The sequence below is a fragment of the Phascolarctos cinereus genome, unplaced genomic scaffold (genome assembly GCF_003287225.1).
Source record: "Phascolarctos cinereus isolate Bilbo 61053 unplaced genomic scaffold, phaCin_HiC Scaffold_1;HRSCAF=81, whole genome shotgun sequence".
Lineage (NCBI taxonomy): Eukaryota > Metazoa > Chordata > Mammalia > Diprotodontia > Phascolarctidae > Phascolarctos > Phascolarctos cinereus.
In genome coordinates this window covers 283,476,617-283,500,075 of record NW_027555514.1, presented here as the reverse complement: position 1 = coordinate 283,500,075, position 23,459 = coordinate 283,476,617, and the positions used below count along the sequence as shown (strand labels likewise).

General features: G+C 46.2%; 1 protein-coding gene and 1 long non-coding RNA gene across 4 annotated transcripts in view; one reads left to right on the top strand and one right to left on the bottom strand.

The window, feature by feature from the left end:
• Positions 1–17,041, bottom strand: part of GRAP2 (GRB2 related adaptor protein 2) — an 89,351-nt gene extending 72,310 nt beyond the window's left edge. The window contains exon 1 of one of the 3 annotated variants that reach the window (XM_020982667.2): positions 16,830–17,041. The gene's annotated coding sequence lies outside the window, so the exon portion shown is untranslated. The remainder of the gene's footprint in view (positions 1–16,829) is intronic. The other 2 variants (XM_020982666.2, XM_020982669.2) reach the window with 2 other exon arrangements.
• LOC110205812 (uncharacterized) lies at positions 14,872–21,353 on the top strand. The gene is made up of 3 exons (XR_002323705.2): positions 14,872–15,061; positions 16,116–16,768; positions 21,091–21,353. It is a non-coding gene; the product is annotated as an uncharacterized LOC110205812 (long non-coding RNA).
• Positions 21,354–23,459: the final 2,106 nt, after the last annotated feature.

Here is a 23,459-nt window from a genome sequence, read left to right as displayed (position 1 = left end):
GGCTCTGGGGGCAGAGCGCCTCTCAGCTGGCCTGCCCTAATGAGTGTCTGTCACAAGCCGGCTGGCCACGTTCTCATCTCCTCTCTGCAGGAGGCTCAGCACACAGGGACTTCAGGCTAAAATTCTAGGCCACCAGGAACCATTTCAAAAGGGTGCTCTTCCCTTTTGTCACCGTGGACTGATTTCACGTTACCCAAGCAGGCCGGCCTCCTTGCTGTTCCCTCGTCTGTGATACTCTATCTTCCTCTTCCGTTCCATCGCCCCGGCTGTCCCCCATCTCTGCCTCTTTACCTCCCTCTCTTGGAACCCCAGCTCCCTTCAAGGCACAGATTTTTTTTTTTTTGCTGGTCAGTCATTTTCAGTCATGTCTTCTTTTCTTGGCAAAGATATTGGAATGGTTTGCCTTTTCCTTCTCCAGCTCATTTTACAGATGAGGAAACTGAGGCAGAGTTAAGAGACTTGCCTAGTAATGTCTGAGGCTGTATTTGAACTCAGGGAGAGGAGTCTTCCTGACCGTAGACCTGGTGCTCTATTTACTGTGCCACCTGGCTCAGATGCTGCCTCCAACACAGTCTTTGGAGTTTACCACCTCCCTTGCTTGTCTGAGCTCTGCCCCTTAGGTTTCAAAATACTTTGTTGTTATTTTGTCTTTGGAGAGCCCAGGAGTCAGGAAGATCTGGGGTCGAGTCCCACCGACACATACCACTTGTATGAGCCAGGCAGCCCTTAGAGTTAGAAGGGGCCTTGGAGGGCATTCAACCTAACTTCCCTATGTTACAGCTGAAGAAACTGAGTCCCAGAGAAGTTAAATGACTTGTCTAAGATCGTACGGTTAGTAATGACCCCAAATCCTCTGATTTCAAATGCAATGCTCTTTCTACTGTCAAATTGTTCTCCTACATGTGAAGGAGATGAGAAAGTGGGCACGAGTCTAGTACGGTGCTTTTCTAAAACAATGCCCCACTGTACAATGGAAAGAGCACTGACTCCAGAATCAGAGGATCTGGGTTCAAACCTCAACCCTGTCATTACCTTGTGACCTTGAGTATTTCCCCTCTCTGGGCCTCAGGTTTTTCCTCTGTAAAATGGGGGCAGGGGGTTAGAATCAGTGACCTCTGAGGTCCCCTTCCTCCCCGTTCTAACTCTACTATTATATAATTTTAAAGCTTTTTTGTATGTAATGTCTTTGCTCTTCACACAGTCCTCTCTGCAGGAAAATAGAAGATGGAACTATTGGAGTAAAGCCCAGAGGAGGGGCTAGGGCCCAGAGCTGCTGAGAGAAGGACAGCGAGCTCACGCTCTGCTGCTCTGGCCATTGGACCATGAGCCTCTGCACAGCCCGCTAAGCTGACCCAGAAAACAGCCACCACCCTGTGCCCCCGTAAAAGAGTAGCCCAAGTCCCATTTTCTGGGCCTGAAATTCAGTTGGACAATTGAAAGAGCGAAAAGACCCGATACACAGGCTTCCCAATTTGTTCCCATCGTCTATGAAAGCCCAGGAAAGATTGCTTGCCTGCCTAAGTGGAGCCGCTGTGAGGCTGCTGTGGCTGATGGCCCCGATGGAGATCAGACAAAGAAGTGGGAAAGAAAGGAGGGGGTGGGGACAGAGAGAGGCCAGGGGTGTGCTGTGATCTGGGCAAGGCTGCTGGACTTGGGCTGACCTGTGGAGTGTAAACTGGGGCCCATTCCTCTTATCAAACTGTTGTAAAATGCAGGCGAGATCTGACAGAGGTGAAATACCTCTGCTTTAAAAGGACAGCTGAACATGTTTGCTTCTCAATGACTATGATAATGTAAGTGAGAAGAGCACAGAGACAGAGGAAACTGCTACCATACGATGACAATGTGCAACCGACCCCCCAAAAGATGAGGAAAATATACCTCCCTCCTTTCCTTGGAGAGGTGGGAGGCTCCGGGTGCAGGATGTGGCGTGCAATGTCAGCTGGGGTCACTGCATTGGCTAGCTCTGTTCAACTATGCCTCTTTGTCACAGAGGAGGGTTCACTGGGTGGGGTGAGCTTGGAGGGGGACACTATATCCCCAACTGATAGTGATAGAAAAAAAGCGCATTAATAGAAAGAGGTTTCTTGGTTATTTATTGGAAGGAAGAAAATTTGTGTATGCTCAATAATGCTTATGGCAGGCACTTAAAAATCAATCTGCAACACATTAAAATCTTCAAGACTAGATAAGAGAGTAGATCCTACAGAGCTGGGGTTCCAGCCCCATCACAGGAATTAACTCTTCATGGGACCTTAGGTAAATGACCTCCATTCAGTGGATTGGGTGCTCAAGGAGGCCAGGAAGGTCTGGGTTCAACTTTAGCCTCCAGTGACAAACAGCCGTGCGACTTGGGGAAATCCAGTTCACCCTCTGAGCCGTGGCTGCCTCCTCTGGGTGCCGATGGACTTCAGCATAGCCCATTTAAACTGAGCCCTTGTAAGGCTCAGATGAGAGACTAGGTCAGGTGTGGAGCAAATCTTAAAGCCCTACTGATTTCATAGGATCACAGTGCTGGGCACACAGTAGGCACTTAATCAATGCTTTTTTTCATTCATTCAATCATTTGTTTGTTCATTTGTTCGTTTGTTCATTCATAGATTAGAGTCATAAGGGAACTCAGAGGCCGACGAGTTCAACTTGGCCTTATTTTACAGATAAGGAATCTGAGCTAGGGGTTGAGTGACTTTCCCAGTGTCACACAGCTAGTAAGGATCTGAAGCAGGATTCAAACCCAAATCTTCCTAACTCCAGGTCCAGCGTCTTATCCTCTATAACACAGCAGCTGTTGTTAACGCTGTTGTTAAAACCAAATCCCTCCAAATGCCGTAGGAATAAAAGAAGCCAGCCCAGCCCATGGCTTGACTCTCAGGACTTCTCTAGCTTGGGTGCCGCATCAGAAGGGCCTCTAGCACATTTCCATGACATTAATGAGGCTGACTTTTAATAACGAAAAAATTAGATGGAAAAAATTAGAAAAAATTAGGTGTGTCCTTCAGAAAGAGTCACCTCTGCCAAAGAAGGCAGCTGTTCAGGCCCCCAACATAAGGCTGATTGCACTGATTATTTTCACATTAGACGTGGAATGATCTGGGGGAAAAATAAAAGTCCAGGATGTGTTTGTCAGTGCAAAGCTTGGGTGAGTCATTCAGCACTGAAGAGAAAAAAGAGAAAGGAAGAAAGGAAGGGAGGGAAAAAGAAAGAAGAGAGAAAGAAATAGAGAAAGAAAAGATGAAAGAAAAGAGGTAGAGAGGAAGGAAGGAAAGGAGGAAAGAAGGAAGAAAGGGAGAAATAAAGGAAGGAAGGAGGAAGAAAGAAAAAGAAAGAAAGAGAAGGAAGAGAGAAAGGTGGAAATAAAAAGGAAGGAAGAAAGAAAAAAGGAAGAAAGATTAAAAGAAGGGAGAAAAAATAAAGGAAGGAAGGAAAAAAGAAAGAAAGAAGAAGTGAAAGAAAAAGAAAAGGAGGAAGAGAGAAAGGAAGAAAAAAGAAAGAGAAAGGAAGGGAGAGAAGGAAATAAAAGAGAAGGGAAGAAAGAGAAAGAAATAAAAAAGAAAGGAAGGAAGGAGGTATCTATCTGAGTGGTATATACAGGGTTCTGAGAAGGGAATTGGGATTTGAGATTTATTACATGAATTGGGCACTTGATCTGAGCTCATCAAATACTGGACTTGTACAACGCCTAGCAAACTATAGGTGCTTAATAAATGCTTGTTAAATAAATGAACGGACATGAACATCTGAACACTGAATTTGGTAAGAAGACCTGAATTTGAATCCCAGCTCTGAGGTTTCCTCTCTGTGTGATTTGGGCAGATCACTTTTCTGGGCCTCAGTTTCTCCACATGTAAAATGAAGGGTTGGACTACAAGGCCCCTCCAGATCTAGCAAAGTCAGAAGCAGCTTGCCACAGTGGCTGGGGAGCCTGCCTTGGAGCTTGGAAGACCTGGGCTCGAGTCAAGTCCCCAAGCTCTTTTAACTGAACTTAACCTCTCAGTGCCCCAGGGCACTCTCAGAAGTTACCAGTTACCAGAATGCTGCTGATCTGCTTTGGTAGAGAAAGTTTCTAAGTGTAGTTTTCCGAGTGATGAAATCTAGGCCGAAAAGAAAAACCCTCGAAACAAAAGAAAAAAAAACACCATGACCGGCCTACCCTGCTCTGTGGAGCACCAACCATATCTTGGCACCCGCACCAGAAAGAGACACTTTTCCAAGTCCCTGGAGCAGCTTTAGATGGACTTCTCTGATTTCTTTGGGATTTGGTCCTGATGACTTTTCATCAGGTGACCTCCACTTGGAGGCCATCTATTCCAGAGGGGAAGTGACTTACACATGGTCACACAGCTAATTAGCAGCAGTACCTGATTAAACCTCAGGTCTCCTGAGAGGGCTGGTCTAGGTATCCTCAGAGGGCCCCTATGGCTCTTAAGAACTTGGGAACTGGTTGTGTGACATGGGAGACATTGCTACAGGACCGCCCAGCATGGTGGGCCCACGTCAGAGAAGGTGATTGCTCTATGAGCAAACCAGAACTGAATAGCTCAAAAGAAACACGAGATGCACAATTTTAGAGAATCCAACCCGGATATTCACGTGGACTATGTGTGCCGGACAGGTGGTAGAGCATTCTGAGCTCATATTGGTCTGATCAGCCACAGGCAGACGCACGGCACCTTGGCTCTAGCACAGGTTGTTGTTTCGGTCCTCTTCGAGAACGAAGGACAAAAACCGACCGCCTCAGCTCTAGATTGAGAATACGATGCCCTCTCTGGGCCTTGGTTTCCTTCTTTGTAAAATTAAGAGGTTGGACCAGATCAGGGGTTTTTAACCTCCTACCGTGTCCTGGACCCATACGGCAATCAGGCTGTTAAAGCCGCCAGAGCCCTCCCTTCCTAGAATCGTGTTGGTAAATAAATGAAGGAAACGCTCAGTTTCCGTTAGAAGTTAGTCAAAATAACAATGCCATTTTCCCCCATCCAAGCTCACAGACCCCCAGGGTAAGATGATCTCTAAGGTCCAAAATGAGCTGGAGAGTGAAATGGCAGACCACTCCAGTATCTTCACCAAGAAAACCCCAAATGGGGTTGCAGGGATTTGGATGCGATTGAAAAAAACCTGAGTGAATGGCAGCAGCATTAGCTGTGAATCGGATCTGTTCACTCAACAATTAATAAACATTTATTAAGCACCTACTGTGTGCCAGGCACTGGGTCAGGCACTAGGGTATTAAGACAAAAACAAAAGCACCCCTACCCTCAAGGATTGACCCAGAGCTATGGCCATCCTACCTTCTTTGTGCAACCCCCTAGGCCTAGGTGGATTGTAGCTGTAAAAGCAACAATAAAATTCAAATTACAAAATTAATACCTTTTATCCTTCTGCTCTTCTGTTCAAGTGTTTTCCTTTTTGTTCTTTGAAAGATTTCTTTTCTTTTCTTTTTTTACAAAAAGCATATTAGAGATGGGAGGCATCTCCTTATTATATACTGAACGCCTGTGGAGTGCTGAGCTTTCCACTGCTGACATTTCCATACAAAGTCCCCGATAAAAAAGAAAGACCATCAGCCATCCTTGCATTGTCCCATTAAGCCAGCAAAGCTTGAGGGGGAGTTGGGGGGGCACTGCAATAAAGGGAAAAGATGATTTATGACCAATTCGATCAATTAGGCAGGCTTTTCACTGGGGGAAGGGAGGCAGAACCAATTTCAGGAGGCCGGCGTGCGGGACAAGCAAAGTGGGACGGATGGTGCTTTCTTTCTCATTACTTTTTAGCTCTCCTGGGGAGTCACATTCAAGAGATTTCTCTGTCTGCTTAAACCAGGAAAGTGCTTGGTGAGGCAGGAGAGTAACCAGGCTGGCCCTCTGGGTAGGCCCTGAGAAAGCACCGTCTTATTAACCTTCTAGTCTGGTCATTCAACTCAATGAACGTTTATTAAGCATGAACTGTCCGCAAAGTCCATATGACGTTCCCACCCCATGAAACAATTCTTGCCTTCAAGAGGCTTATACGCACAACGTATTTGTAATGCTTATTATGCAAAATCTTATACAAAGCAGGTATCAGAGGGAACTCTTGTACAACCAGAGGCCTTTTATACAAGGCTGCGCAACAGCTGCTCTTTGAAGGGAGGCGGGGATTCTACGAGGCAGACGTGAGGAAGCGGTGTATTCTAGACACGAGTGGGGGGCGTGCAAAGGCAAGGAGGTGGGAGATAAAGCATCAATTATAGGAGCCAGCCGTAATAATTAACAGCAGCAATAAGCACAGGTGATATGTTTGCAGTACTTAAAGTTTTACAAAGCACTTTCCTCACAACCCTGTGAAGTAGCAGATGGAATCAGGAAGAGCTGAGTTCAAATCCTGCCTCAGACACCGGTGTGTGACCCTGGGAAAGCTACTTGATCATTGTGTGCCTCAGTTTCCTCATCTGTAGAATGGGGACAATGATAACAACCACCTCATAGGGCCATGGCTAGAATCAAATGAGATGCTGTTTGGAAAGCACTCTACAAATCGACTGCTCTAGAAATTCCAGTTTCCATGTATTATTATAATTAATAACCACATTATCTAGTTGTTATCTTTTTGGTAATGGTGATTGGATTGATTACTATCGAAGTTTTATCATCCTCATTCTATAGAGGCATGAAGAGGCTTCACCCCAGGAGCACAAAAGGCACTGTGTCAGAGCCCAATGCAGCCCAGGGTTCCCAAATCCAGCAGGCCCGCCGCTGTTTAATGCAGTTGCAATATTTCAGAGGACACGGCCTGACGCATCAGATCTATGTGATCATAGCTCAAAATATGTTGGGCGTCTACTCCACTGGTGGGAATGAAGACCCATTCCTTGTCCCCGGGAAATGGATTCATTGGAGTCATGGGTTGACCAGCTGGAGGGGACCCTAGCTGGACGTCTGGTCCGGTCCCAGCACCTTACAGAAGATGGATCTGGGACATTTGGGAAACGGAGGGGTCTGCCCAAGGTCACAGAGGTCATAAATGGCTCAGCCAGGATTCCCACGTCCAACCCTTCCTGCAATGGTCCACTCTCTGTTTCTGACAGTTCCCAGTGGTCTATGTGACCTCTGAAAGTTCCTGGAAAATGAGCGGGCTTTCCCCCATTGGCCCCCTCGCCACATCAGACTATCCTCTTGTGCCCAGAGGCTTTGAGGAAGGCCCGATAACTCTCCTACTTCTGCTATTCTGGGTTATCTCTTCCTCGTCCTGTAATTCTTCTGCATTTTCCATTTTATAGCATTATGTTTAAAGTCGCTCCTACTGCATCCTCCTGTCTGAGAGGCCAGACTCATAAACCTGATAAAGGAGCTGATGAGAGCTGACTGCGGAGGGAGGCTGGATCCTGCTGTGTGACACACCCAGCCGGGCCCAGTCATATGGAATTTGAATCCAGAGTATGGCAGCCCATGGCAGATGGCCTGGGACAAAGCTCCCCAGAACCTCAGCATTCATTCTCCCTTGGCTCACTTCCCAGTCCAGGTTTTTGGCTCAGTTTCTGGTCTCAACCCAGGTCAAGGTCACTTGTCACTATGGGCACCCAATGGTCACATACATGCTAGGCGCTCAGCAAATGTTGCTTCTGCTGCTGCTGATCAAAGGTGGAATAGAATTTAAGAGTGCAATCATTCCTTCGAATAGCTGCTTGGTGGCTTAGTAGATAGATCCCTGGCCTGAAGTCAGGTAAGCCCTGAGTTCAAATCCTGCCTTGGACACTTACCAGCTGAATGACCCTAGGCAATTCACTCTTTCTTCCTCAGTTTCCTCATCTGTCAAGTGGAGGTAATAATAATAGCACTTGCCTCCTAGGTAGTCGTGAGGATCAAATGAAATTATATTCGTACAGCATTTTGTAAACCTACGTGAATACTAGCTATGTTATTATTATTTTCATATGTGTTACCTTTTTTTTTTTAAACTGGATAGATTTATCCACTCATCTAATGGAAAAAGCACGAGGATTGTGACTTGGGGAGCCCAGTTGCTAGTGTTTGTCACTGACCTGCCGCGTGCCATTGGGCAAGTCATTTCCTCTCTTCTGGGCCTCAGTTTTCCCATTTGTAAAATGAGAGGATTAGACTAGATAATATCTCAAGTCCTTTTTCCTCCAGAATTCTATAAAACTATTGCCTTTGCGATTTTCCTAGCTATTACATATAACATGCACACAAACATATATGTACATACATGTAGTATGTATAATATATATATATGTATATGCACATATATATTTGCAAAAGTATGAATGAAAGCGGAGACAACTTGGTGCAGTTGAAAGAAGGGGAGACTTGGAGTCAGAGGTCCAGATGGACCCGTGGAAAGATCAGAGCCCAGGAGCCAGAGGCTCGGAGTTCAAGGTCTGGTGCTTACTGCCAGGGGGACCTTGGGTGAGTCGCTCAGCTTTTCTGATCTCAGTTTCCTTTTCTATAAAATGAGGAGGTGGGATCGAGACGATCTCTGAGGACCTTTCCAGTCTCTTCCCCTCCTCCCTCCCCCCGCACCCCGATGCTAAGGCCTGAGTTCAAATTCCAGCTCTTATTCTTTGTGTGACCTTAGGGAGGCGACAACCACTCTGGGCCTCAGTTTCCCCCTTGTAAAATTAGGAGATTGTGACATGCAGATCCCTTCTCCAGCTCTGTCTCAGATCTTGTATTTTAAATTTGCATTTTTATTTAAATATTTTCAATTCCCCTGATTCTAACTCCGTGCTCTTACTTTTGTCCACTTTTCACTTCTCCCATCATAACCAGCCTTGCTCAGCTCCCGTCTCTCTTGCCTAGATTATTTTTTCAGTCTCCCAAATGCTCTTCCTGCTTACCTGCACGCACAACATAAACATATACTATAGACTGTATTTCTATACTAGATATAAAATGCCTGTTGTATGTAACACATAACACACGGCACATATTGTATCTTCTGTAACACATATGTATGTATGCTCATATATAAACAATAGAAATATACATGATATACTGTATTTCTATACTAGATATAAAATGCATAACACATATATAATAGCTTGTATATATTGTATATTATATATGACACATGTGGTATATTACATACAAACAAAATATATATGATAGACTATATTTCTATACTAGATATGTAAAATATATACACATATGATATATTACATATATGATGTATAACACATGCATTTATGTAATATAGTCACATGTGGTTTAGAAATTTTGCTTATATTATATGTATTTTGCATATATTTCTACGTGTTTATGTTGCCTCCCCTCCTAGAATGTAAACTTCTTGAAAGCAGATCTGTTTCTCTTCCATCTCCATATCCCTAGAAGTTAGCATACTGCCTGGTACATAGTAGGTGCCTAATAAATGCTTGTTGATTTATTTCCCCCCCTCCCATTACCCAAACCATCCCCTTCTCATCCTACCCCCACTGTATTCGTTCACCTTGATATCTGGGGGACTTTCCTCATCTCCCACCCCTTTCTGTCTGTTGCAAGACCTTCCCTTCCTTTGACGCCTGCCTTTCAAACTACCTTCTTCCTGAAGCTTTCCTGATTCACCCGGACCCCGAAAAATTGACCTCTCTTCCCATGTCTTCTACCTCTTCCTGCGTCCCTCTCCTCTGCCACTGTCTCCTCTCTTCTCTTGTCCTTATCTCTTCTCTGTATCTTCCCTGTGCACACGTTTATTGGCAGCTCCCTCGTGAACTCCTCCAGATCAGCCCCAGAGCATTGTCTACTTTTATAACAACGAGTGTCTGCTTATAGAGGGCTTGTAACAAATTTCTGCCCATGGAACCGAATTTTTAAAAGATCTACTTCCAGTTTGATGGTGATTCCTGCAAGCTTGCAGAATAATGCACTGTGAACAGAGGAAAACATTCTTGCTTTCAAGAGCTGTGCAAAGAGAAAGCGAAGCCAGGCCTTTGGGGATGTGCTTCATTTTTGGTTTGGGGGGCCCGTGTTTTGGACAGGGCGGACACTTATGAGACCCCTGTCCTAATGCTTCCGATCCTTCAACAGAGGCTTCTGAGCTGGGGCCAGCACAAGATGCTGATCTGAAGAGGAGCCTTCTATGAGAGAAATCCCAGGGGGAGGCTTTTTTAGAGGCCAAGCCTGAAGATTTAAGGAGCTCTCCCAACCCCGGGAGGGAGATATCACTGATCTGCAGTAGCTGGGCTGCTGGCTTAGAGACAGAGGACCTGGGTTCAAATCCCAGTTCTGCCATAATACCTATGTGGCCTTAGGCAAGTCACTGTCTTGAGCCTCAGTTATCTTAGTGGTATATGAGATTGTACTGTATGACCTCTACGGTCCTCTATATCTGCAAGTAAGTGATACACTCACACATCTTTCTACCATCTATCTATTGATCAAGCTATCATTTATCAATCAATCAGTGTGTATGTGTTGGCTAAACTTGGGCTTTCATTGGCACTTTCATGGGAATTCCTGGTGAGTAAATTCCCTCCACCAAAGCAGATTGGTGCTTGCAGCGCCATTTCTAGTCTTGGAGAGTTGCCTCGAGGTACTGAGAGGGTCACTAGTCTGGAAATCTAGTCGGCGGATCCCAGGTCTTTCTTTCCACTGAGCTACCCTACCTGGGGATGAAGGGTTCCACGTGTTTATAATGTGTTTATCCCCTAGCTCGGGACCTGCTGCCGGTCAGGATGAATTCTACTTCCCAATGGCAATGATGCTTCCCTGAGCAGGTTATGTTCTCTGGGAATAAAGAGGGAGATTGGATCCCATTCAGCTCTTCTGAAGGTCAGGGAAGCAAAGAGATGCCAGAGGCTGGAAAGTGGGTGAATTTTGGCGAGTCTGGGAATAAACCATCGTTGCGTGGCAGAGAAAACGAGTGAATGAATGAATTAACAAGGACACGACGTTGCAGCCTCGTGATGAATTTTTGTGCTGGGATGCTTTGCTTCACATGGGTAAACTCATTTATTCTCCCAATATATCAGCCAAGTAGACTCGGAGTAATTAAGGCAGAGAAAAGGATTTTCATTAAGACCGAAAGTGTTGATGATATTCAAAAGGTTATTGTCTTAGCAGCAGAGGTCCAGGGCCCATCTGCCGCCTCCTTTCTCTTGGCTGACAACATTTTAAAGCAGATAGAACTCCTGGGTCCTCTTGTTGGGGAGATGCAGTAAAAGATGGATGATGGGTGGGTGGTCACCAGCTCCTTTTGTTTTCACGCAGTGTGAATGATGGATGGCCTGCCTATGGCAAACTGAGAAAACTCCCAAATGGGGTGGCCTGGTGGGATCAGGCTCTAGATCTGGTCCTGGAAAGGGCCCTCAGAGGCCGTCAAATATCCAACATCCTCATTTTACAGATGAGGAAACTAAGGCTTAGAACAGTGGAATGACTTGCAGAAAGACACTATCTAGTTCATAGCTCTAGAGCTAGAAGCACCATCAGCAGCCACATTTTACAGAAGAGGGAAATGACTTGCCTGAGGTCACACAGTAGTAAGGAGTAGAGCTAGCATTAGAACCCTACACCCTCTGCTTCCAACCTTAAGGCTTTATCCAGAGTAACATGCTGAGTTTCCTGCTGGAAGGAAGACCCTCATCTATGAAGTCACAGATGCATTGGATTATTGTGGTTTGGGGGAGGATGGAGACATATCAAACCTGGGGAGAATAAATACAATGCAGCCTGAGAGATTGCCTGGGCCACCCTGAAGGACTGAGTGCCTGGGGTCCCTGGGGCAGTGTGGTTCAGAGGTAGGATTTGAACTCCGCTCATCCTGACTGAAGCTAGTTCAGTAGCCAGTAGCCCTCATCCTCTCTTTAAGCCTCAACCAGGTTGTTGATCTGTATTGGTGGAGAGAGTTTCATCAAAGGGAAGCTTCCTTCGTTGATAAATTTACAGGTTGTCACCCACAAGCAAAGAAAAAAACAGGTTATTCTCACCAGAGCCTTTCCCACCTCACCTGTCCACTTTCTGTCCTGGGGGCTGCTAAGAACCCAGTCCAACAACAGTAATTTGGGTATAAATGAGACAATGTTTGTACAGCTCTTAGTACTGTGTCTGGTACTCGTTCAGTCATTTTTCAGTCATGTCGACTCTTCGCGACCCCATGTGGGGTTTTCTTGGCAGAGATACTAGAGTCGTTTGCCTTTTCCTTCTCCAGCTCATTTTACAGATGAGGAAACTGAGGCAAACAGGGTGAAGTGACCTGCCCAGGGTCACGCAACAGTATCTGAGGCCGGATTTGAAGTCATGAAATGAGTCTTCCTGACTCCAGGCCTGGGGCTCTATCCACTGCGCCACGCAGCTGCCCAGGTGTGACACTAGCAAGTGTTATGTCAAGAGTTATTCATTTCCTCCCCTTCCCCTGCCCCAGCACGCTCATCATGGCTCCCCTATCTGCAGCAGTTAAAACTTTCTCTACCCCCAGCAACCCTGTAAACAAGCATCACCATCTCCCTTTATAGGCTGAAGCTCAGAAAGGTTAAGGAACTCACACAGCCAGGAGACGTTGGCATTGGGATATGACCTCCGTCTCCCCAAGCCAAGTTTCATCCTCTTTCCAGGACACCACACTTTCCATATTTTTTTTACATACTTAGGTAAGTGCCCAAGTGCAAGTTGTCTTCCTGGTAGGCTCCCTGAGGGTAGGGACTCTCTCTTTTTTGTCTTTGTAGTCTTACTTCTTAGCACAGTGCCTAGCATAAACGCTGTTGAATGAATTTGTGCTTACTTATCTAGGTACATGCTAGCTTGTTTCTTCCTCTCCTCTCTCCTGCCAGGTGAACATAAGCTTCTTGCAGGCAGAGCACATTCCATTTTTGTCTTTGAACCTCCAGATCCTAGCACTTGACACACAGAAGGTTTTTGACAAATGCTTGTTAATTGACTGATTGATTTTTTTAATGTGAAGGGGAGTCTCCCCATCTCATGTATACATTTGGGAAATCTATGGTTCCATAGGCAGGACCTGGGTTCACAATCTACCTCTGATGCTTGCTCCCTTTCTGACTTTGGGTAAGTTATGTAGCCTCTCTGGATCTCAGTTTTCCTTAGAGATACCTGGTGGTTCAGGGGATAGAGCTCCAGGCCTGGAATAGGAAGACCAGAGTTCAAATCTGGCCTCAGATACTAATGTGTGACCTGGGCAAGTCACTTGACTTCATTTCCTCAACTGTGAAATGGGAATAATAGCTTAGCATAGTGCCTGGCACATAGCAGGTACTTATTCCCTTCCTTTCTTGATAAAAAGAGTTTGACTGGATGTCTATTGGGGTTATTTAAAGTGGAGATGTACTTCCGTGAAATGTACTTGCTTCCTTGCCCTTTTATGGTCGCTGAGGCAGATGCTAACCAGAGAACCAGGAGTGGCGTGTGAGGAACTTAAAAGTGTAAAGGGTTAAAAGACTTCACTGAGTCTAAGGGTTGCTGTCCTGGGGGGGCCGTGAGCACATGTCATGATCTAGCCCTCTGCCTCCAGAGAATCCATATCCTTTCAGTTCATTTGAGGACAGGACTGTAGATCTAAGCTGGGAGGAGCCTTAGAGGCCTACCCCTTTGTTTTACAGAGGAGGAAACTGAGGCATAGAGAAGTTAAGCAACTTGCCTGAGGTCACATAGCCAGTAAGTAGTATGGGGTGACAGTGACAATGGTGTGGAAGACAGCATTATGGACCTAAGGCTGGAAGGTGCAACCCTCTCCTCCAACGGAGGACAAAACCCAGGCCCAGAGGGGCTGCATCACACAGGAAGGATATTTGAACCCAAACAGTAGAGGCCTGACAGTAACTTTTAGGGCCTTTTGACACAGCTTGCTTAAATTCTCCTTGGTCTTCCACATGGGTAGGCTGAAAATGGAACTTATCATCATAGATTTAGAGCTAGAAATCACCTCAGAGGCCATCTCGATTTCCTAATCATTTTACAGATGGGGAAACTAAGGCTTAGAGAAATTAATTAACTGATAACTATAGTATCACAGATCTACAGCAGGAAGAAACCACAGAGGCCATCTCATCGAACATCCCTCCATTTAAAGATTGAAAGATGAAGACACTGGGTCTCATGAGGTTAAGTGATTCAGCTAAGGTCACACCCATAAATGGCAGAGAAAGCATTTGAACCCACAACTTTAGTCTCTAAGTACAGGTTGCTTTCCATTATACTGTGCTGATATCATCTTCTGATTTTACTTTATGTGTGCACATTCCTTCACACACATTTACTTGCATGATCTGGTCATAAAGGACTTAATGTCAAGTGTGCAAGCAGAATTAAAAAAAAAAGTCAACGACATCTTCAGGATATTTATTTAAAGCCAGTTATCAGGAAGAGAAGGAGCAAGGAGGATGAAGAATGCTCATTTCCTCAACTTGTTTTCCCAAGCTAGGCTGGCCTAGAGAAATGGAGTAACTTTAGCACAGGGTTGCACATTGACACATAGAAAATGTAAATGGCAAGGGGAGGAGAGGACCTTTGTTTCCTGGGTCACCTTGGGTAAGTTCCTCCACCTTCCTGGGCCTCAGCTTTCCTCAGTAGTAAAAGGAATGGGTTGGAGATGATGGGCCTCTGAGGTCCCTGCCAGCTCTCAAGCTGCTAGGGTCCTCTGATCCTAAGGTGGGATCTGGGATGTTAATCTTGCTCTTAGGGTTTCCTGAACATGAGCATTATTTGATTTCAGCTGAAATGTTTCAGGCGTAGCTACCGGAGATGGAAAGAATCTTTGAGATCTCCTTGTCTAACCCCCTCACCTAGAGGCAAGGAGTAAAAACTGGGATCCTCGTGAATCCAGCTCAACAAGCATTTTTTATTTATTTATTAAGTGCTTGTTATCTGCAAGGTGCTGTGCTAGGCATGGGGGATACAGAGACAACAACAACAACACACAGGAAAACAGCTCTGACTTTAGGGAGCTGACTTTCTGCTGGGTGGGGGTGGGGGAGACATACGACACTGATGAAACGAGCGCTGGAATTCTAAACAAAGGTGGTATTGGAGACCACGACGCGGCGGCAACGGTATTGACAGATCCGGAGCCAGGAAGAACGTTGGAGGTCATCTGGTCCAACTCCGCTGTTTTGTAGGTGAGGAAATTAAGAGATAAAGGGACTTGTGTGACTTGGTCGCACAGATAGTAGCAGCAGAGCCGGGACCCAGACCTAGATCACAGACTGGCTGAATTTCAGCGTTGGGAGCCTCTTCAACAGCACAAGCGGGCTCGCATCTGACAAGCGGCCACTGGTTTGGGGCTTCAAGCCTTCTAACGCCAACTTCCGAAGGCAGCGGCTCCCCATTTGGACAGCTCCATTTGTCAGGGAATCTTTCCTGCCTTCCAGCCTAGACTGACCTTTTTGTAACTTCCTCCTCACTCCCCTGCTTTATGGGACCAAGCAGAAGAAATCGAACGTCGATCGAATCTCTCCTATGTCTGACGATTTCCCCAAGTACTTCGATTCCATTTAATCCAGGCCAACAAGCACTTATGAAGCACCTGTTCTAAAGCAAGCCCAGGGGATGCAAAGATCCTCCTCCTTCCCACTGTTGGATTAAATTCTGCCGGGGTGGGGGTGAGGGGGACAGGAATGAGCTTTCCATGTTCCCCTCAAGTCAGAGGCTCCTAGATGGAGAATTTGAGAAGACATCTAGCTCAACTTCCTCATTTTACAAGTGGGGAAACTGAGACCTAGAACGAGGGAAAGTGACTTACCCGCTACATAGGGTCGTAACTCTAGAGCTAGAGGGGACTTTGGAGGCCGTCTAATCTACTTCATTTAACAGGCCCAGTGAAATGAAATGACTTACCCAGGGTCATGCAAGGAGTAAGCATGAGAGAGGGGACTGGTGGAAGCTGGGTGTCCTGACTTGAAAGCCAGAGTTGTAGCCTTTGTACTGAGGCACACAGAGACAGCAAAATGAGGGTGCTATCAGGCTATCAGACATGCCTAGAAACCTGGGGTAAGTTTTAGCACAGAGACTCAAATGGCACTTTGGAGTATGGATGCAGATCCCACTAGATAATAATACCTGGCATTGAAATGACATTTTATTTGTGATGCATTTTACAGACGCTATCTCATTTGCACCCTACAGTAATCCTGTGGGATAGGTGGTAGAATTCTCATTTCTCCCATTTTATAGATGAGAAAACAGAGGTGAAGTCACTGGTCCAAGACAAACACAACTAAAACCCAGAATCTGCGGCTCCAATTCCCGGGACTCCCTGTTCCATGATCTCACTCATAAGGAACCTTTCTCAGAGTTCATTTTGGACAACTAAACCTTCTTCGAGGAGACCTTCCTTAGCGATCACATTCCAATGAACATCATGCCAGTAAACATAACTCTCTGCAAAGCCCACTGACCTGCCAAGCTGAAGGGATAATGGGTGTAACCGTGGTTTGGTAAGACAGAAGAATTTAAACCGCCCTTTGGGGTTCGTTTTAATGAGTCGTGACTTGCAAGGAAGGCATGCAAGCTGTAAAGTTATTGAATGCCATCAGAGGATCCAATCCAAGGACCACCAAATTTCAGAGTTAGAAGGGACCACTGCAGCACTCTACTGTGATCCATCTCCCCAGAGAAATCTCGATTGTCCCCCGCCAAATAGTCATGCACCCTTGGCTTGCAGACCTGGAAGGACAGGAAGCTCACTACCTCCCGAGACAGCACATTCTGGTTTTGGACAATCCTAATTTTTAGGAAGGTTTCCACTGACACCAAACCTCAAATTGCCTTCCTGTAACTTTCACTCACTGTTCTAGGTCCTGTTCTCTGAGTCTAAGCAGAGCAAGGTAAGTATAGCCCAGTGAAATAATAATGACACAGCTTGCTAATGTATCTGTGATGACATACCTTTTCTGGGCAGCTGAGGCTGACTCTACTTCCAGGCTTGGTTCCCGTAGTCCACCTTTGCACAGAGAAAGAGGATGGCGGCCACTGTTACAATGCCCTGTATTTCAGGACTCCATGCCACCTTGCTTTCTCCTTGAGCTGAGCATGAACTGAAAGCTAGCTAGTGAGTCTGCACCCCTACTGATGAGTATGGTGGGGCCCAGACTTACCCCACCCTCCTCCAAACACATGTGTGCACCCGTCCCACCTCCTTGGGAGTACCGCCTGTTAGCCAGGCAATTGCATGCTAACCACACAGGAACTCATCGGCTCGATGCTTCTGGGAGGTGGGTGTGCAGCTCACTTTATGTGGTTTGGTTTGCTTGCTGCCAGTGTTGAACTGTAACTTGGTTCAAATAAACCCCCTGTCCCCCCCTTTTGTTCTGCTAGGTTAAGTCTTTACAGAGTTTCTCCTGAATATGAAGGTTCCCATCATAACCGTGTTTATTTGAGAGATGGTCACCCAAAGCCGGGAGGAATATTCCTGTGTCCAAGTGAAAAATAAGGATCCCTCCTCCCCCAAAAAAATCTCAGTAGGACAAACTGAATAAGATGAAATTTATTTGAGACAAATGTAGATGATGATTCCTGGGTTCACAATGAATGCTTAATAGGGCAAAAATCTAGGCTGAGGAAGGCGAGGAAGAGGATCTATATAGGGTAGAGGCGGTGACAGTCTTTCTGTCCTCTGCCCTGGTCAGAACCTACCTGAAGTATTATGTTCAGGGCTGGGGGCCAGACTTTAGGAAGGATATGGCCAAGTTGGAAAATGTCTAGAGGGTAGCCAGGTTGGTGAGGGAGGCCAAAGACTGTGCCATATGGAGAACAATTGGAGATATGGGGGGGCATTTGGCCGGGAGAAGAGAAGACTGTCCTTGAAAAAATTAACCTGCGGGAAAAGTTTACCAGACCCTGCATGGCTCTTCCTAAAAAAGATAGCAGGGTCCAATGAAAAGAGCAGGAGACAAAAGCTGTGGGTTCTCGTCACAGTTTCCCTGACAAAGATTGCAAGTTGGTGACCTGGGGTAAGCCATGACCCTTCTCCGGATTTCCCCAGCTAATAAGGGTGGGGTGGTCTTGAAAGATCGCAAGCTTTAGAGCCAGAAAGGATTTTGGGAACCATCTAATAGCCCTCCCCTTTTTTATAGAGGAGCAAGGCTGAAGCCCAGAGAGGTCGAGTCACTTCCCACATCTTGTTAAAGAGAAGAGCTGGGATCTGAATCATGTCTCCTAATTCAGAGCTAGGGCTTTTTCCTCTTCCTCCCAGTGGCTTCCTTCCAGTGCTGACATTCTGTGATCTGAAGGCTTTGCAGGGGCTCACAAGGCTCGTTCATCACAAGGCCTATTCACCAGCCTCCGTGCTTGCCTCCAAGACTTTGTAATGCCAATGCAGCTCATTCTTTCACAGCCTTCCTGTCTCCAGCTGCCATTGCAGTTGGGGGACTTAAAAGAGGTTGTCACAAAAGAGGTCAGGCAGGCCAGACAGGCACAAAGCAGCAGCCATCTATTACAGCATGTTTTAACACCCACAAGGAAGGCCCGGGGCCTAACACGAGACAGCCGGGCCGGGAATAAGGCCAATCAAGAACACTAGCGAGGAAGCCAGAACCTTGGGTTTGATGGTTTTTTAAGCCAGAGGGTGAGCACACAAGGACAGAACATGGGCTCAGAGTCTCAGAGCTGGAAGAGACCTCAGACACCATTGAGTCTCACCTCCCTCATTTCATAAAGGCCCACGGAGGGGAAATTCCTCATCCAACACCGCACAGAAAACAAGTTGTCGAGTAAGCATTTGAACCTAAGTATGCAGATTCCAAATCGCCCCAATGCTGGTCCTGTGGAGTCTGCCCTTAGACTTAGCATACCTGGTTCTCCATCACTCATCCTATCTGGGTGAGGTAGGGATGGGCTCCCAACGTCTGCACAATGGAGTAGCTCAGCCCCTCAACAAGGGGGGAGGGGGAGATTACCACCCAGGTGCATCTGATAGCAGTCTCCTTTCTGGTGTTGCAGCAAGGAGGCAGTGGAGACAGGCCATCAAGGTCCCAACCAAAGGGTACAGAACACGAAAGACTTCAGAAAATGGAGATAGTGGGTAGGCAGGCTCAAACAAACAACTTCAATCCAGACAGATGTTTGACACAGTCCCCTCTCTGTGCTCAGTGCACCCCAACCTCCTCCTTTCTTGTTCCTCTATAAACCCAGGTTTATTTTTCTTCTCTTTTCTTCTCTTTTTTTTTTATTTAGGCAATGCGGATAAGTGACTTGCCCAGGGTCACACTGCTAGTACATGTTATGTGTCTGAGGTTGGATTTGAACTCAGGTCCTCCTGAATCTAGGGCCGGTGCTCTATCCACTAGCGCCACCTAGCTGCCCCCCCCGGTTTATTTTTCAAAGAAGTCTATAGTAAGGCCTTACTATGTTCAAGGTTTTTTGTTAAGTACTGAGGATATGAAGACAAAAAAAAAACACAAAAAACCAAACCCAAAATATAGTCCATGGCCTCAAAGAACTTACCTAGAGAAAGCTGGATGGCGTAAGGGAGAACATGTTGAACTTGGAGACAGGAAGACTGAGTTCAAATTCTGTCTGAGGTGCTCAATAGCTGCACAAGTCACCTTGGGCAAGTCACTTCACGTCTCAATTTCCTCATCTATTAAATAATAATAATATAATAATATTGTAATAATAATAATAATAATAATAATAATAGTATCTACCCCATAGGGTTGTTGTGAGGGCCAAATGAAAAAATATGGGTAAAGTGCTAGGAAAATGTTAGCTATTATTATTATTATTATTATTATTGCATTATAGTGAAAGATAAACAAATAAGTCCAAGATAGTCTAAGGAAGTACAACCCATTAACAAACAAAGGGATAAATGAAGGCTTCATGGAAGGAATAGCCTCTAAGCTGAGTTTGCAGGGACCTAGGGATTCTAAGAGGCACCGCTGAGGCAGAGCCAGGGGGAGCCAGTGTGAAGATATGGGGTGAGGAGATGGCAAAGAAGACATAGAGTGCCTGGTTTGGAGAGCAGTGAGGGGGCCCAACATGGCTGTAATGTGGAGTGGGAACAGGGGAGAAATGGGAAATAAATTGGGAAGGGCAGGCTACAGGCAGATCTCAATGCCGGATGAAAAGACTATATTTTATCCTAAAGGCAACAGGGAGTCATGTGGAAGTGACATCATGGTCAGACGTGCCTTCAGACACTTCTTTTTGAGAAATGTGTTGAGGATAGATTACAGAGGGGAGATACAGGAAGCAGGAAAAGGATTGTGATGAGTTGAATGATAAGTGATGAAGATCAGATCCAGGAACTAGAGCGTTGGCTGTGTGAGTGAAAAGGAGACAGATGGGAGAGATGTGGGGGAGAAATACTTGACCACACTAGACATTTGGTTGGATGCAGGGCGGAGTAAGAGAGACAGAAGGAGCAAGGAAAACTTAGAGGTTGTCCCAGGCGTGCCTGGAAAGATAATGGTATCCTGGACAGAAATAAAGAAGTTAGGAAGAGAGGGAGAAGATAATGAGGTCTGCTCCAGATGTGAGGAGCTTGAGACATCTATGGAACATCCATATGTAAAGATCTGATGGGCAGTTGTGGATGCAGGATTGGAGGTCAGGAGAGCTGAGAGCTGAGTATATAGATCTGTGAGTCTTGGGATCATAGGTGTAGAGCTGGCAGTTGTCATTTTACAGATGAGGAATCTGAGACCCAGAGAAGTTGAGTATTTGGCCAAGGTCTCACATGGAGTAAGTGAAAGATGTGGGGTTTGAACCCTGGCCCCTAGACTCCAAGCCTATTGTGCTTTACCTGTTGCCATTTGGACAATGGTGACAACTAAAGTGTGGGAGCTGCTGAGATCTCCAAGAGAGAGACTTTATAGGGGGCATCTAGGTGGTGAAGTGGATAGAGCACTGGCCCTGGATTCAGGAGGACCTGAGTTCAAATCTGGCTTCAGACACATAACACTTACTAGCTGTGTGACCCTGGGCAAGTCAACCCCATTGTCTAGCCACCCCCCCAAAAAAGAGCCTTTAGAGAGAGGAGAAAAAGGGGCCCAGCACAGATCTTGGTGTGGGGGGCATCCATGATAATGGAGCATGAACTGGATGATGGCCCAGGGAAAGAGACTGTTTCCTCTCACCTCAGGCCAGTGGCTCTGAGAAACAGACCTGGGTGTTCAGCCTTTTTGATCTTTCTCTTCTATTCCAGGGGCAAGGAGTGGAGGAATCTCAGTTCTGGCCCAGACTCTTGAGCCACAGTCATCTGGGAGCCCAGGAATCCAGGCTGGGTGTTGCAGTCGGCCCAACAGCAACTCCCTGAAGAGCATGAGTCTGGGGATGCTACCCCAGCTGGGCTTTGGACTTGAACTTGGTGGGACTATGTAGGAACTGAGCTAAATTGTGAGCCCTGATCAGTGCCCCAGCCCTTCCCCAGAGAGCTGGCATGGGGGTGGGGGAAAGAGGATTATGACTTGGAAGCACTGGGGAAGCATTTGCGTGTTTGTTCTTGTTACCTACTTCTGTGCATATCCATTCATAAAAGCTAATCTGATATACAGTGGCTAAATGAAACTGGGGTGCTAGTCTCGTGCCCCTAAAATTGGGAGAAAACAATTGGTTTGAGCCCAGGGAGATAGCTAGGCTTCCCAAACTCCTCAGGGTTCTAGAGGACCCTTTGGGAAGGGAGATGAGATGTAACAGGCCTGACAGAGTAAGAGCAGAGCATCCACTTTACACAAAGACAAAACTGAGGTAGTCCCTGCCTTCAGGGAGTTTACATTGACCAGGTGGATTATCAAATACAAAATAACAGTCCAGGCCGTGAGTAGCAATCCAATGTGATCTAAGGGTAGTTTGTTTATAACAGAACAAGGTTCTAGAGGGAATAAGGAAGGGTAGGGTAGAGTGGGATAGGGACACCAGATAGAGATGACTTGCATAGATGGGTGGCTGGATGGAAAAGGAGTGTTGCTCAGGAAAGGGAGTCTTGGCTTAGGCAGAGGCTCTCAGTGGAACCACAGTCAGCGGATTGCCAGGTCCTTCACAGGTCCTCCTGAGAAAGAGGCAGAGAAGGGCAGGAGGAGGACAGGAATCTGCATGCTCTTATGGAGGAGGGGGCAGCCATCAGGGTCAAGAGCTGAAGGAGGGTCAAGGAAGATGGGGCTAAGAAAGGAGCCCGTGTCTCTCACAACTTAGAGATCGCTGGTAATCCTGGAGAGAGTCGTGGGGGCATGGGCGGAAGGCAAATCTGAGGGGCTGAGAAGTGAGGGGAGCCTAGGAGAGGATTCCACACGTACTGGAAACTTTTACTAGAAATCCGTCTGTGATATGGAGGAAAGAGAGAGGATGACAGCTCGTGGAACCTCCAAGGTCACAGGAGGATTTAAGGCTGTATAGGACATGGGTATGTTTTCAGACAGCGAGAAATGAGCTGATAGTTAAGGAGATATTGAAGCTGAATGAGAGAGATCATCGGATCAGAGGTTTCTAGCAGAAGGAGCCTCAGGGACCCTCTCACTGAAGGGATGAAGTCTAAGACAGAGGTGCACAGAAAAGTCCATGGACAGACTTCAGGGAATACATGAATTTGTGTTTTTTTAAAAAAAAATTTGATAATTCAATTCAAATTTATTTCAATCCAACTAATATTTTGATAACTCGATTTATATAATTCAATAGATTTTTAAAACTTCCTATGTATATTATTTTACACAATGAAAAACATTCTTCTGAAAAGGGTCGCCAAACTGCCCTAGGCACCCGGGACACAGAGCTTAAGAAGCTCTGCTCTCAGAGGAAATAGGAGAAGGTGGGAATGAGGTCATGAGGAGAAGAATTGACCTTGGCTAGGTGAAAGGTCTCCCCATCCTCAGGGTGACAAACAATAAAGGAGAATCTGTAGAGGATTTTAGGGGTGGGGGTGGGGAGAAAAATGACCTCACAAGATGGTCGTGATTGATTGACCTTTGTCAGAGAGGAGGCAAGGTTCTTTTACCAAGAAGGAGGGTGAAGGGGGCAAGGAAGATTTGAGGGGAAAGGAGGAAATTTGGAGTAACCACTGCGGGGAGCACGAGGGTCAATCAGGGCAAAAGAAAAGTATTTCTGTAAAGCAGGGAAGGCCTAGAGGAGATTATACAACATGTATTTGTAGGGGACCTAAGGACTCCCTCCAGTTACATTCAACATTATGCAAGACGGAATGGCAAATCTGGAGGGGAGGAGTGAACCTGCGCTAGGGGTTGGGCAAGGGAGGTCCCAGGGTCAAGGCTGATATGTGGAGGACGCTGATTAACTGGACAGTAAGAGCTGTGAAGAGAGGAAAGTGAGGCCTGAGTGGAGGTCACGGACTGCAAGAACAGAGAAGGGTAGAGTGGTTGGAGATCCATCAATCAAGCATTCAGTCAACAAGGATCTACTAAACACTTAGCATATGCCAGCCTTGGGCTTGCACTAGGAATACAGAGTCAAAAAAAGAAATAGCTCCTGTCCTCAGGAAACTTACATTCAATCAGGAAAGACAACATGTATCTATTTTGGGGGAAGGCTCTCTGTGTGTGGGGCAAGTAGGTGGCATAGTGG